Raw genomic sequence first — 15,037 nt, 5'->3', positions numbered from 1 at the left:
GACCCCGGGGAAGCAATCGGAGCAAGTGAGTGATCTAGATTTTTTGTATGAGTTTGTTCCATATATCTGGTGCGATGAGACATTACCTTGACACAAATGAATGGACACATATTCTGCAGATTATTAATCTGGTGCAACCCCCTGTTCAATGCATCATCTACAATGCAAGATGCAACTGTTGTTGTTGTTTAGTCGTTTAGTCGTGTCCAACTCTTCATGACCCCATGGACCATAGCACGCCAACTAGGTAAAAGTAAAGGTAAAGGACCCCTGGACAGGTAAGTCCAGTCAAAGGTGACTATATGGGGTTGCAGCGCTTGTCTTGCTTTCAGGCCAAGGGAGCCTGCATTTGTCCACAGACAGCTTTGCAGGTCATGGGCCAGCATGACTAAACCACTTCTGCTGCAACGGAACACTGTGATGGAAACCAGAGTGCATGGAAACGCCATTTACCTTCCCAACTGGGTACCTTTTTATCTACTTGCACTGTTATGCTTTGAAACTGCTAGGTTGCCAGGAGCTGGGACAGAGCAATGGGAGCTCAACCTGTTTTGGGGATTCGAACCGCTGACCACCTGATTGGTAAGCCCAAGAGGCTCCGTGGTTTAGACCACAGTGCCACCCGCAACTACAGCATCCTTGGCAGATACATAGCTATCCAGCCTCTGCTTAAATACCTCCAGCCAAGGAGAGCCTACCACCTCCTGAGGTAGTCTGTTCCACAGCTCTTATGGTTTGGAAGTTTCTATGAAGCTGTCCAGAGCATTGCATGATATTTCTGAACTGGCAGTTCAGCTTGAAGCTGCACAGAATTTGTGGAAGGCTTCCAGACCTCGGGTGCCCCCCCCCTGCCTCAACCAAAGAGGGCCGTCAATCAACATCTGCAGTACATTTTTCAATCCCTTAGTGGAACAGGCTACCTCAGCTAAACTGCCTAATCTGTAACACTTCATTCTGGAGATTTTTTAGGCATCTAGCCTGCAAATGTGGGATGTCTGTAAGGAATATAAGCAAACAGCACTTCATTGCAGCCAGGTCCTTATATCATAGAGAAAGAATGCGGTTCTGGAGAGGCCACTAAGCTCAGAGCGAGATGACTTGCGCTGAAAGAGACATGGCTGTTAGCAAGCTTTGACTTTGGGGGAGCATACTGGGTAGATCTCCTTTGCAGGAATCCATGGTCCAGAGTTTATAAAAAAAAAAACCCACCCAGATCCTATTGCTGAGGAGCCAGCTACACCCCGAGCACAAATTCATCAGTCTGCAGTACAGTAAGGAGCTACAAAGCCATTGTGTACCTATTGCACGAAACCAGCGAGGCACACGATTTAAACAAGAGGCGGTCAACCTCATACCCTCTAACTTTCCTCAGATGAAAATAGAGACGTTTACCAGTCCCTCCAAACTGACCCCTCCTTGATCCCCCTTTTTTTGTCTCCCCCTGCAGAGCATTTCCTATCAGAAGGCGGACAAGTGCAACCAATGTGACACAGCACACTGTTCTAAGAAAAACCCTTAATCCCAATTTTATTTTGTTTTATTCTTTGGTAGATTTACAGAAAGGAAAACACACAGCAATAAATCAATAAATTTTAGAAAGGGGCAAGATTAGATGCAGGAGCACAAAGCATTGTGGGTTGTTTTTTTTTTTAAATCGAAACTCCTTGTGCCCTTTTTCATTCCTCCTTTCTTCCCGCCCAGTACATCTCACGGGGCTGGGTCTTGGCAGCCACAGCCTCTCCTGCCCCTCACCCAGCATCCAGCAGCTGCTAGGACAGGCATTCCCAAACGTCAGCCCTCCAGATGTTTTGGACTACAATTCCCATCTTCCCCGACCACTGGTCCTGTTAGCTAGGGATCTTGGGAGTTGTAGGCCAAAACATCTGGAGGGTGTCAGTTTGAGGATGCCTGGGTTAGGAGCTGCCCAAGGGAGGAGGCCAGCAGCAGCAGCAGCAGCCATGGGGAGAGGCAACGGGGTGCTCCCTCATTTCTGCTAGTTGGGGAAAATGCTGGCTCATCCTCCTCCCTGAGCTCGGCTGCAGTTGCACAGGCAGGGGAAATGGGGAAATTCCGAGGTCAAATCAGAAACTGGATGGCTTTCATAATTCTGGGACCTGTATCCCTCCAGATGTTGCTGCACCAGAGCTTCCATGAACTCTGGCCTTGCTGACCAGAGCTGATGGCAGTTGAGAGGTCACAGGAACATAAGAAAGCCCTTCTGAATCAGGCCAAAGACCCACTCAGTCTAACACTGCACTTACTATGGCCAACCAGGTGACAATGGGAAGCCCAAAAGCAGGACATGAGCACAACAGCAGCTGCAACATCTGGGGGCTACAGGATTCCCAGCAGGTGGCGTCAGTGGGACTTGTAGTCCACAGATCTGAGCAAGACATGGGAAATCATCTGTCTGAAGAGCGGGTGGCATGCATGTGACTTGCTTTTACTGAGAGGAGACCCACTGGAATGGGCAAACATGACTAAGGTCAGGCATAGGCAAACTTGGCCCTCCAGATGTTTTGGGACTGCAACTCCCATTATCCCTAGCTTAACAGGACCAGTGGTCAGGGATGATGGAAACTGTAGTCTCAAAACATCTGGAGGGCCGAGTTTGCCTATGCCTGACTAAGGTCTATTCGTTTCAATGACACAACAAATCCCCCTTTAAAACTAGCAAACTATTTACTGTTTGGAAAGTTACAGGGGAAATTCATTGAAAAGTGCAGGGTGAACGCTCAGTAAATGGGTGGTTTGGAGGAGCCCCAAAGGCAAAGATAGCCCAGTTGACCCAAAAGGGGGGAAATCCAAACTGCACAGTGGGGCCAATAGTTTTCTTAGGACTAACAAAAAGAAGCACAAAGTATGAGCTTTCAGGTTCACCAGAATTCTTCCTTGGGCTGGATGTTAAGCAGAGGAGAGATGATGATAGATAGATAGATAGAGAAAGAAAGAAAGAAAGAAAAGATTTCCTTGATACTAAAGGATAGCAGATAGCTTTGTGTGTGTTTTAAAAACCAAAAGCTCTGGCTATTTTTGAGTATTGCAATTACAGTCTACAGCGTCTTTCTATGTCACTGTGAAAATAATTATCTCTAAATACTTTAATAAGTCTTGGGAACTGACCCAGGTACTAAAAGCCCCAAGATACTAGAAGAGTGGTAGGGTTGAGTGAAACTTGTACACGTTTCCTAGGTTATTAATTTGCAATGAATAGTTTCCATTCCATTAATTTCTAGATCAAAATGAGATTTGCTTTGGGAATAAGGAATATTTCTGAAGGTTGGACCTGTGCACTCCAAATCTCTCCACTAGGTACAACCCGAGTGAGTTCAGCTAAATATTTTAGAGTATTATTTAGTATATTTATTTATTTATTTAATTTCTATATTGCCCATCAACCATGGATCACAGGGTGGCTTACAATATAAAAACACAAAAATATATGCCATGTCATGTCATGTGATGTGTGTGTGTGTGTGTGTGTGTGTGTGTGTGTGTATATATATATATATATATATATATATATATATATATATATATATATATCATAAATAACAAACAAAAACAATACCACCACACACAGAGAGTTTAAAGACCACAGATTAATTAGGCCTGAGAGAAGAGGGATATTTTTGCCTGGCTTCTAAAGATATGTAACAAAGGCACCAGGAGAGCTTCCCTGGGGAGAGCATCCCGCAAATGGGAAGCCACCACAGAAAAGGCCCCATTCTTGTATTGCCACCCTCCAGACCTCTTGTGGAGGAGGCCCATAGAAAGCAAAGCAGAGGTCTAAGGATGTTATCAGTGCTGCTGCTGCTGCAACAACAACAACTCTGGCAAACATACTGTTGCACACCACCCCAATCTTCCAACAGTGCAAGATTCCAGGGGTTCGTACTTACCCAGATATTGTGTTTCCTTTCGGGAATGAGGCACAGCAGAGATTGGCACAGAGCCTCCTCTCCATTGCTTTATTAATGCCTCCTCACATTTCCTTTGTTCTCTTAATGGCTCGTCACCCAGGCTCACCTGAACACAGGAAGCTAGCCTGACTTGATAAGCTTTTAACACTTGCCGAGTCCAGGAATTAAGTGTCTAGCATCCACTTAAACACCCCGAGCCTTGATTAAATTCTAACACTTAAATTCTAACACTTACCAGATCCATGAATTTGGATGGCCTGACACCCACAAACTTTGGATGGCCTGACACCCACAAACTCATAATAATACAAAAAGCAATGAATCCATGCAAACCTGGAAGCTCCTTCTCCAGACATGGAAGATGCATACCAATCACACGTTTAAAAAAACTTCTCCAAGAATCCTGGGAATGGAAGTTTGTTCAGGGTGCTGGGAAGTGTAGCTCAGCAAGGGTTAACTGCAGTTCCCAATATTCTTTTGGGGAAGCCATGTGCTGTACTTTAAATCTACAGTGCAGATGTGTACTTCTTCCCATTTGTGATTGTGCTTGTGAAAATGTCAAAACGGAGAACAGTTGTAGGATTGCCCCACTGCCAGATCAGATTGGGTTTAAGTGACGTCCCTTGTTACTGCTGGCAGGAGACAGCCTCCTCTTGTCCGCCCCTGCCCCCACCCCCACCCCGCTTCGTGCTTTTCTGGCTTGAGGTCTGAACCAGCGGCTTATGCTGATTATATAAGGTTAACTTTATTAGTGACTCGCTACCCAGAAACGGCCGTCCGCAAGAAGACGAGAGAAAGTCCGTGGGATTCTATTCTGCAAATTAGAAATCCCCAGAGTGGGGAGGGGCGGAATCTTGACTGGCAGCTGATGGCAGATGGCAGATGGCAATCGGTGGTGGGCAGAGTCATGTGGAATGGAGGAAAAGAGAGGAGGAGGTGGAAGAAGAAGAGGGAGGAGGAGGAGGGGGGGGGACACCTACAGCTCAGCTGGTAGCCGCAGCCTGACTTATTCGTCATGAGCGTACTTGGGTCCAGAAGGCTGCTTTCACACAAACATAAGCAACACATGCGCAGGATTGCTAAGAACCACAAGCGCGTTCGGAGAGTCCAACTGGGCCAGGTCATGGGCCTATTCTGTGCATTCTGCTCTCACAGACTCCCCCAAGCAAGATGCAAGAGCAAGTACAGCTCCCTCCTATTTAGTCATTATTATTTATTAGATTGATATATACTTCCCTGCATCAAAAGATCTCGGGCAGTTCACAATATAGTGGTGGTTCCCAGCAACTGGGATTCAGAGGCAGTGGAGGTAGAACTATTGTGGTTAATAGCCATCGGTAGCCCTAGCCTTCATGAGTTTACTTTTCACTTATTTTTATACCACCTCTTACTAGGTACCCTATATAAAAACAGGCAAATTCCTTCTTCTGAAGCGCTTCCCCACTCGACACCTCTAAGTAAATTTATGTTGCCTACTGCGCTGAAATCTACGGATAAAGGGTGGTATACACATTTAATAAATAAGAATACTAGCCTCCTGGCTCTCACCCAGGGTGCAAACAAACTCACAGATCACACCACAAAATTTGACCCCAAATAAGGAACCTGCTGCCATCGCCCTAGTCTTTCACTCTGTGAAGAGGAGTTGGTTGCTCAACCACCCTGGGAATTATAACTCTGGGAAGGAGAATGTGGACACACTGCCAAATGACTCTCACCATCCATGACAAGCTACAGCTCCCAGAATTCTTTGGGGGGAAGCCATGACTGTTTAAAGTGGTGTCATCATGCTTCACATGTATGGCAGAAATGTGGCCTGATTTGTCCCCATCTTTCTCCCTGCCGGTGGCATGCAGCGAAATTTTTCATAGGGGTACAGTTAAGGCCAGAGGCACCAGCTTGCAAGGGCAATTGGGCGTGGGCAATGTTGCACACATGAGCACTGCATTTCCCTCCCTTGGGGGCTTTGGGCAGGTAGTCGCAGCATCACACATCCCTCCCTAAACTGGGCAGAAGCTTCATGGGCTTTGGGAAGGAGGCACCAGGGGAATGTTTAGGGGACTAGCGTAGACTCCCTAGTCTACTGACTACACACCTCTGGTCTCTGCTGAGCTTCACATGGGCAATTCTGAGGCAATGGAAGAGGAAGATGACAGTCAGCACCACCTCCCTGAACTGGATGCAAGTAAGAAGGTAGGTGGGGATTGTGGGGCAAACTGAGGATGATGATCCAGTGTGCTACTCACCTGAGTAGACCAGCCTCCACTGTCAGGCTGCAATATAGGCGGTTTTTTTGCTGGCTGGAAGTCCACCACCCCACAACACATTTTGAAAGCTCCTGGGCTAGGAATTGGGAGGATTCCAGGCTGGACAGTTTGGATTTTTGCTCTTTGTTTGGCGGTGGCCATTATTTGGGAAGATAAAAGACCTCCCCCAAGATAACTGCGGAAAGCATGCAAAAGATGCATTATTAATAAGAGGCATAATTGAGTCATGCATTTCTCTCTAGGCAGCATAAAGCATTTCATTCTTATTTGGCTTTGGACCATTCCATTATTTATTTGTAGATAAATTTTTATGCTACAGCCAACAAGAGAGAAAGAGGGGGGTTGGCAGGGACTCCAAATGTCATCCAAATATCTGTGCCTTGCAAGGATGAGATTAAAATGATTTGCTCTTACAAGCTCCTTTTTTCTTTTCTTTTTTGCAAGGATGTTAATTTTCGGCTCCTCTCAATGCACCCAGGCATTTTCCCACATGGGCTTTCCAGGTGCAGACAGAAATGTTGAGGTGGTCTCAGTACACCTGCCCCCACCCCCACCCCAGAGGGCACTCCTTCCACCCTAATGAGATCATAACATTGTAGAGTTGAAAGGGACCCTGAGGGTCATCTATTCTAGCCCAGCTCTCTGCAATGCAGGAAAATGCAGCTGTGGGGATCAAACTTGCAACCTTGGCATTATTAGCACCATGCTCTAACCAACTGAGCTTCCCAGGTAGATTTTTAAAATGACCATAGCTGCCAAGTCTCCCACTGAAAAATGCGGGATCAGCAGCGGTGCGGCACCGGAAGTCGCTTCTACGCATCACGCTACCCATGTATGGGCACCGGAAATTGGGTGGCACCAGGACCAAAAATGGAGCCTCCCTGGCAGGTAGGAAATCCAGGGGATTTCCAGGATATTTTTCAATCTGGGCTGCCAGCGGGAAACGGCTTGAAAAACGGGGGTTTCCTGCGAAAAACGGGAGACTTGGCAGCTATGAAAATGGTAGAGTCAAGCCTGCTCTATAAAAACATAAGCAGACCTTGCAGGATGAGGCCAGTGACCCATCTAGTCCAGCATCTTATCCCCACAGGGGCACCAACCAGATGCGGGCTGCACTCCACAGAAAACAATCCTTCACCCTTCAGAATTAGGAAAACTTCCCTGATAGACACATTAGCACACAGGACCATCCCAAAGCCATATTGCCTCTATTTCCTCTGCAGAAGGAACTATCTTGGGGAAACCTTTCCCAATAGTTCTTTCCCTTACAAATCCCTCAAATCCTGTCTTAAGGACATGTTTTGTGTTTGAATAGGGTAGGCCTGTGATCAGGAGTCTAGAACTAAGGTATTTACCATCTCAAAAGATTGGCCCAGCCTGGCCAGGTAATGCAATCAGTAAAACATTGCCATGTATCCTGACAGACAGGAGACAAGCCACATTCTCAAATTTCCATTGTAGACTGTCTCTTTCTGTGACACATGCATGATGCTTTTGGGGTGGTCTTTGGCTGGGCAATTCCAAAAGTTCTTGCACACCTTTGTTCTGTGTCCTCAGCTCCTTTCAAAAAGAACAGGGGGACCATCTGTTGCAACAGGAAAATAAAGAGCTGCCTTCCTCTCACTGGATCCTGCCTCCATCCATTCTCTGACCCATCATGGACTTAGAGGACAAGGAATCCTTGATGGAGAGTTGGCCTGTAAAAGCCAACCCCAACTGCTATAACACCAGCAATGGGAACTCAACCACAGTGCCTCTGATCAGGTGTAGTCTAAAACATCTGGGGAGGGGACCAGGTTGGGGAAAGCCAGGGTAGCTAAAGCAGAAGCCGGCATCTGATGCTGTCAATGTGTCTTTCCCCTTCTGCTTCTCTCTCCCCGGGATGCTGAGGCACTCGACAGTGCTTCATCCTTGCTCAAGGCTGCTCCACAGCCTTCTCTGAGACATCTGGGTCCTTGGTGCTGGGTGTCTTTGGCGGAAACAAATGAAGAGGCGGTTTATGATGACATCTCCACAATTCCAGTCCAAGGGGAGGTGAAAACATGAGCAAAGTGTTCTTAGCTGGCATTGACGCCTGTCACAAGACCTGGCGTGACCACTTGAAAAGCTTACCCATAAGAAAAAGGAGCAAAAGTTCATTCTAATAGGGAACAGATGTCAGCAGTTGTTTGTGGTGCTAGAGAGCGATTTCTCTGAACGACAGCCTTTCCTAACCTTGTGCTCTTGGGAATACAACTCCCATCCTGTGGCCAGCCTCTGCCTGCTCTCTGCCCCCAGCCCCTGCTGCAGGTCAATCTGCATATTGGTTGGAATGACCCTGCTCCCATCAGCCCCAGCTAGTGCAGTCTCGTGGTGGCTGGCGTGATGGGATTTGTAGTCCAGAACAGCAGAAGCCAGGCACGGAGTTGAAGAAGGCTAGCTTAGAACCAGAGGGCATAAGCAGCAAGCCTTCGGGGAAGCTAAGTTTCAGCGGGTCTCACCTCTGAGTAGACTAGTTGAGGGTTGCATTTACAGTGCAAACCTAGGCATGTTTACTCTGAATTAAGTCCCACTATCACCAATGGGTCTTACTCTCAGATAAGCATAAGGTAAAGGTAAAGGTACCCCTGACCGTTAGGTCCAGTCACAGATGACTCTGGGGTTGCGGCGCTCATCTCGCGTTGTTGGCCGAGGGAGCCGGTGTACAGCTTCTGGGTCATGTGGCCAGCATGACGCGGTACCTATTTATCTACTTGCACTTTGACGTGCTTTCGAACTGCTACCGTAGGTGGGCAGGAGCAGGGACCGAACAATGGGAGCTCACCCCATTGCAGGGATTCGAACCACTGACCTTCTGGTTGATCTAGTTTCACCACCTGCAATGCAGAAATGGATGGCAGATGGCCATCCAACGTCTGCTGAAAAACCTCCAGTGTGGGGAAGAACGTAACCTTCCAAGGGAAGGTGTTTAGGATTAGAATGTTCAGGATTACAGCACTCCTTTATTTACAAAAATAAATAAAGCAATGCATTGCCTTCCTTAGAGCCAACTAAAATGCTGCTCACTTTGAGCATTGCATAACTTCATACCCTGAAACATCTCTCCAATGGAAATAGGGACGTCCTAAGGAAAAGCAGGTGGCGCTGTGGGTTAAACCACAGAGTCTAGGGCTTGCCAATTAGAAGGTTGGCGGTTCGAATCCCTGCGACGCGGTGAGCTCCCATTGCTCGGTCCCAGCTCCTGCCAACCTAGCAGTTCGAAAGCATGTCAAAGTGCAAGTAGACAAATAGGTACCGCTCCAAGCGGGAAGGTAAATGGTGTTTCCGTGCGCTGCTCTGGTTTGCCAGAAGTGGCTTAGTCATGCTGGCCGCATGACCTGGAAGCTGTACGCTGGCTCCCTCGGCCAATAACGAGATATGAGCACCGCGACCCCAGAGTTGGTCACCACTGGACCTAATGGTCAGGGGTCATTTTACCTTTAAGGAAAAGCAGGGATGCAGGTGGCGCTGTGGTCTAAACCACCGAGCCTCTTGGGCTTGCCAATCGGAAGGTCGGCAGTTCGAATCCCCGCAACAGGGTGAGCTCCCGTTGCTCGGTCCCAGCTCCTGCCAACCTAGCAGTTCGAAAGCACATCAAAGTGCAAGTAGATAAATAGGTGGGAAGGTAAACAGTGTTTCCGTGCGCTGCTCTGGTTTCACCTGAAGCAGCTTAGTCATGCTGGCTACATGACCTGGAAAAACTGTCTGCGGACAAACGCCGGCTCCCTCAGCCTGTACAGCAAGATGAGCACCACAACCCCAGAGTCGTCTGCGACTAGACTTAACTGTCCAGGGGTCCTTTACCTTTAAGGAAAAACAGGACGTTCCAGGATCAAATCAGAAACCGGGACGGCTCCTGTAAATATGGTAGCGTCCCTGGGGCACTTGGAGGGTCTGCAATTAGAGACGGCAGAAATTGAACCAGGCATTGAACCTGCTTTTTCGCTGAGCTAATTGAACCAGGAATTGAACCTGCTTTATCGCTGAGCTAATGCTCCCTTCCCAAATTCTAGTAGCAGAGCCCAGATACCTCCTCCGCTACCACCAGGGCAGCTTATGGGCAGAGGGGATTCCTGGCTTGATTGCTGCTGCTCTGCAGAAGCCTTGCTGTATATATGGCCAGCAGAGCTCCTGCAGATTTCAAGCCCACCACGATCTGAGAAGCCGGTAGAGCCCCAGCAGGATGGCTCCCCCCCATAAAAAAAAAAGTATTTCAAAAGATACAATTTATACACTTTATAAAACACAACATTAGAGATCCCCTTAATACTTATTCCCACTGGCCTTATGTAACTCCTGCTTCTGACTTGGCTTCATAATCGGACTACTGTAGTTTGTTGCTCAATCTAAGCTGATGCAGGGAACGTCCGCTCACCCATTCCCCTCAATACTCGCAGAGTTATCAGTGTAGTCCACAGGGTAATGTCTTAACAAGGGGGAGCACAAGCCTGGATGCAGGACGGATGCCCAGGAGGCATGTCACATCACATCAGTGGCCCATGGCTTCTTAAGTGATATCTTGGGCTCCACCGAGCAGAGGCGGGTAAGTTGTCCAGAGTCGATTGCTTAAAATCAGGGTGCAGATTCTTAGCAAGCGCTGCTGGTCCCCAAACATGCATCCTGCAACCAGAAAGCTTAAAGCAGGGGTCAGCAATTTTTTTCAGCAGGGGCCGGTCCACTGTCCCTCAGACCTTGTGGGGGGCCGGACTATATTTTTTTTTTGGGGGGGGGGGAGGATGAACAAATTCCTATGCCCCACAAATAGCCCAGGGATGCATTTTAAATAAAAGCACACATTCTACTCATGTAAAAACATGCTGATTCCTGGACTGTCCGCGGGCCAGATTTAGAAGGCAATTGGGTCAGAGCCATAGCTGCCAAGTTATCCCTTTTTTAAAGGGATTTTCCCTTATGCTGAATAGGCTTCCTCACGAGAAAAGGGAAAACTTGGCAGCTATGGTCAGAGCCGGCCCCTGGGCCTTAGTTTGCTTATCCGTGGCTTAAACGGCTCAGTTGTTATTCATGCTTTTATACTGTATTTTATGCTGCTTTTATGTTGTATTACAATTAAGCGTTTTAAATTTGTTCTTAGCCGCCCTGAGCCCGGGTTTCTGAACCGGGAAGGGTGGGGTATAAATAAAATATTATTATTATTAATTAGCTGAGCATAGTTTTAAGGAAACAGAATTTCCTTCTTGTCGCTGAAAAATTTGGGAGAAAGAGACAGATGCCTCTGGGGTGCAGCAAGACAAATGCTGGGGTACATGGGGAAAGAAGCTGAGAAGCACCAGATGGGGTGGAAAGAAGGGGTGTCAGGAGCCTCGCTCCCATATTACTTCAGTGGAATGCATACATTGTGAAGATGACTTCAGATTACTACCCAAGGCGGTGGCAACATGTTTGTTTCCTGTGAAATGGCTGTCCCTTTTGCCTCCTGGCAGCCCACTCTCAGCTGCCATGTTTCTTGATGGAAAAAAAGCAGGGGTGAGGAACATCCGTCCCAGGGGCCACTTGTGGCCCCCCCAGGCTCTCCTCATACCCCTCTCAGACCACACGTTTGTTCCATACACCCCTCAAGTGTCTTTGCCTGGCTGAAATGTGTCCTTGAACTGTGGCAATGCTTCTTGCCTGCCCAGATGGAGGGATGGGCACGTATGTGTATAGAACTGACTGACATTGGTGTGGTTGAAACACAGCCTACTTTGCAAAAGTAAGAATCAGGTCCATTGCTCTGCTGCAATCCTAACCTCATTTCCCTGGGAGCTGAATTCTACAGGACTTATTTCTGAGCAGGCATGGGTAAGAGTGCTGTGAGTCTCATAGAATTCAGCCAGAGTTGCTTCGGAAGCTATTATTATTATGATTAAATGATTCTATATGTTGCTTAATGCCAAGACCCTGAGCACACTGTACACGTTAGTTGGCTAGATAACTGCACCGCAAAATTCAGAATTTGTGTTTCGGTTTGTCCAAAGTCCAAATTTGTGTTTCGGTTTGTGTATTGTGTTGGAAAGGGTGAATTAGGTAGGTCCACTTTTAAATGTGAATGGAATTGAGATTGTTCCCCATCCCTACCACCCATTCTGAGTATGCGGTTCTATTGTCAAACTGCTCTTACCATCAAGAAGTGTCTCTGAATGGCAAATCAAAATCTACCCTTCTGTCACCAAAGCCCATTAAGCCCTGAGTCCTTTAGGAAGTTTATGCTACAATAAATATGTTTGCCTTTAAGGTGCATATTGCCCTTCTCTCTCTCTCTCTCTCTCTCTCTCTCTCTCTCTCTCTCTCTCTCTCTCTCTCTCTCCTCCCTATTAAAGTGGGTTGTTCTCCACTTTACACAATTTCACTTATGTGCCACAGGGGCCCAAAATTTAACCCCTGTTTAAGTAGGCATCCATTCTGAAGGAAATCAGCCCTGAGTGCTCACTGGAAGGACAGACCGTGAAGCTGAGGCTCCAATACTTTGGCCACCTCATGAGAAGAGAAGAATCCTTGGAAAAGACCCTGATGTTGGGAAAGATGGAGGGCACTAGGAGAAGGGGACAACAGAGGACGAGATGGTTGGACAGTGTTCTCGAAGCTACGAACATGAGTTTGACCAAACTGTGGGAGGCAGTGGAAGACAGGAGTGCCTGGCGTGCTATGGTCCATGGGGTCATGAAGAGTCGGACACAACTAAACGACTAAACAACAACAACATAAGTAGGCAGGGAACTGTAGTTTTAAACCTTTTTTTTTACTGCTACTTTTATTGTTTTATTTTTTGAGGTTTCATAACAATCAAGTAACATATAAATCTTGTAAAAAAATAAATATTTTTATTTAAGCATTCCTTTGTTTTGGCTTGTGTATTCAGAAGTTCTGACATACTGAAGCGCCTTCTTTAACACAGGCACTCGTCCAAAGGCTGCAGCTTGACAGGCGCTTCCTAGAGAACAATTCCTGCTGAAATCAGTGCGACTTACTTCCAAGTGTGCAGCACCGTGCTTTAAAAACCACGGCCAATTTCTCGGCCCTTTTGCTAGGTTGGGGGATTGATTCCATCCGCTCCCCTTCTCCCGTCTTAGTAGGGTGGCCTACGGCATGCCGTTGTGTGACAGAGCAGATTCCTTCTCTGTGTTACTTCTGCTCAAATACATTTGTCGGGGTTTAAGCTGTCACTTCCGATTGGGAGAAGTCGAAGATGTGCGGAAGCAACCTCTGCTTCTGTCAGTTAATTAATTAAGCAGAAGGCACTCGCTTAAAGCAGAAACGCAGATCGCTGTGTCCACAGCAGCGCATGGCCATCATGTCTTGAGGACAGAGCCTGAGTCAATGCTTTGGAAAATGAGCTGTGGACTTAAGATGGCTTTGGCACTCAAACCAGGGGAGGCAGAACCCTCAGCCAGCCAGGGCGGAGTAGCCATCATCTTATTACATAACCAAAGGGGGCACCATTTCCCTTCTGGGGTTTTGGCAATAGGGCTGGAAAGAGGATCTCACGTCTCTGGGCGCTATTGCCACGTGTGCTGAGTTAGCAGGGCCACAAGTAGCAAAGCAGGGTTGGGAAACCTTTATCATTCTGAGCCCACATGCTCTCATGGACAATCTTCTGGGGGTGTGTGTACCACTGGGGTACATGGCCAAAGTAGCTGTGAGCAGACCCACATCGCTCTCCATCCCAGACAAGCAAGAGTTCAATGACTCATTCCAGCCTGGTGAAATCACTAGAGGAGGGCCACTGGGGTGTGTGGTACAAGCAGGAGCCTGAGGTCCAGGTAGAGATGTGTGAGGGGCCACATTTGATCCCTGTGCCTGAATGGCTCAGACCCTCCAAGTGCCCCTATTTTCCAGGGACAGTCCTAGATTTACAGAAGCTGTTCCAGTTTCTGATGTCATCCCGGAATGTCCCCATTTTCCTTAGGAGGTCCCTAATTTCCTTGGCGAAATACTGGAGGGTACAGAGTTATATGACGCCCTAGCATCTGAAGGCAGTCCTGTATAGGGAAGTTTTTAAACGTTTGATGTTTTATTATGTTTTTATATGTGTTGGAAACCACCTAGAGTGGCTGGGGCAACCCAGTCAGATGGGCGGGGTATTATTATTATTATTATTATTATTATTATTATTATTATTATTATTACTATTGAATAGGACGTACCTAATTTCATCGGAGAAATGTTGGAGGGTATGGGTACTGGAGTGACTCCACCCACTTATGGTTTCTCCTCAACATGAAAGGCTTTTGGGCTGATCTGAGCTAAACAGACTCAGTGTAAGCCACCTTCCTATGCAGAGCTATGAAGTGAGCTGCATCATATCCCAGCCTTGCAGTTCTCCATCCTCAGTCGTTGAAAGGGGCTCAGGCAGGGGTGTGTGTGTGCATTCGCCTGTGTGCTTACCAAACCACCCCTGCCCATTCCTGCAGTCTACATCATGGAAAACGCTTCCAGGTTCCAGCAGAGCCTATTGGCTCGCCTCCACCACACATAGCAGATTCCATGATGCTCATGCCAGAGGGAAGCTGAGAACTGAACAGAGCGTTCCCTCTGCCCTTTCCTGCTCCACTGCTGGCCGGCAAGCCTCCTGGTCCCCTCCCTTTTCTGGCTGATTCTTAATCTCTCCCTATGACCCCTCTTAAGATACTTGGGCATGCCCAGGAACTCCTGGAGACAATGGCCTGCTTCCCAGCATCACAAGCCATGTGTTGCAAAAGCACCAGGGTACCAGGAAGGAGAGAGAGAGAGAGAGAGAGAGAGAGAGAGAGAGAGAGAGAGAGAGAGAGAGAGAGAGAGAGAGAGAGAGAGAGAGAGGAATCTGTATGGTTTGGGCTGCCTGGGGGCTTAGGA

The sequence above is a fragment of the Zootoca vivipara genome, chromosome 6 (assembly GCF_963506605.1).
Source record: "Zootoca vivipara chromosome 6, rZooViv1.1, whole genome shotgun sequence".
Lineage (NCBI taxonomy): Eukaryota > Metazoa > Chordata > Lepidosauria > Squamata > Lacertidae > Zootoca > Zootoca vivipara.
Note: the sequence above shows the minus strand (reverse complement) of the source record.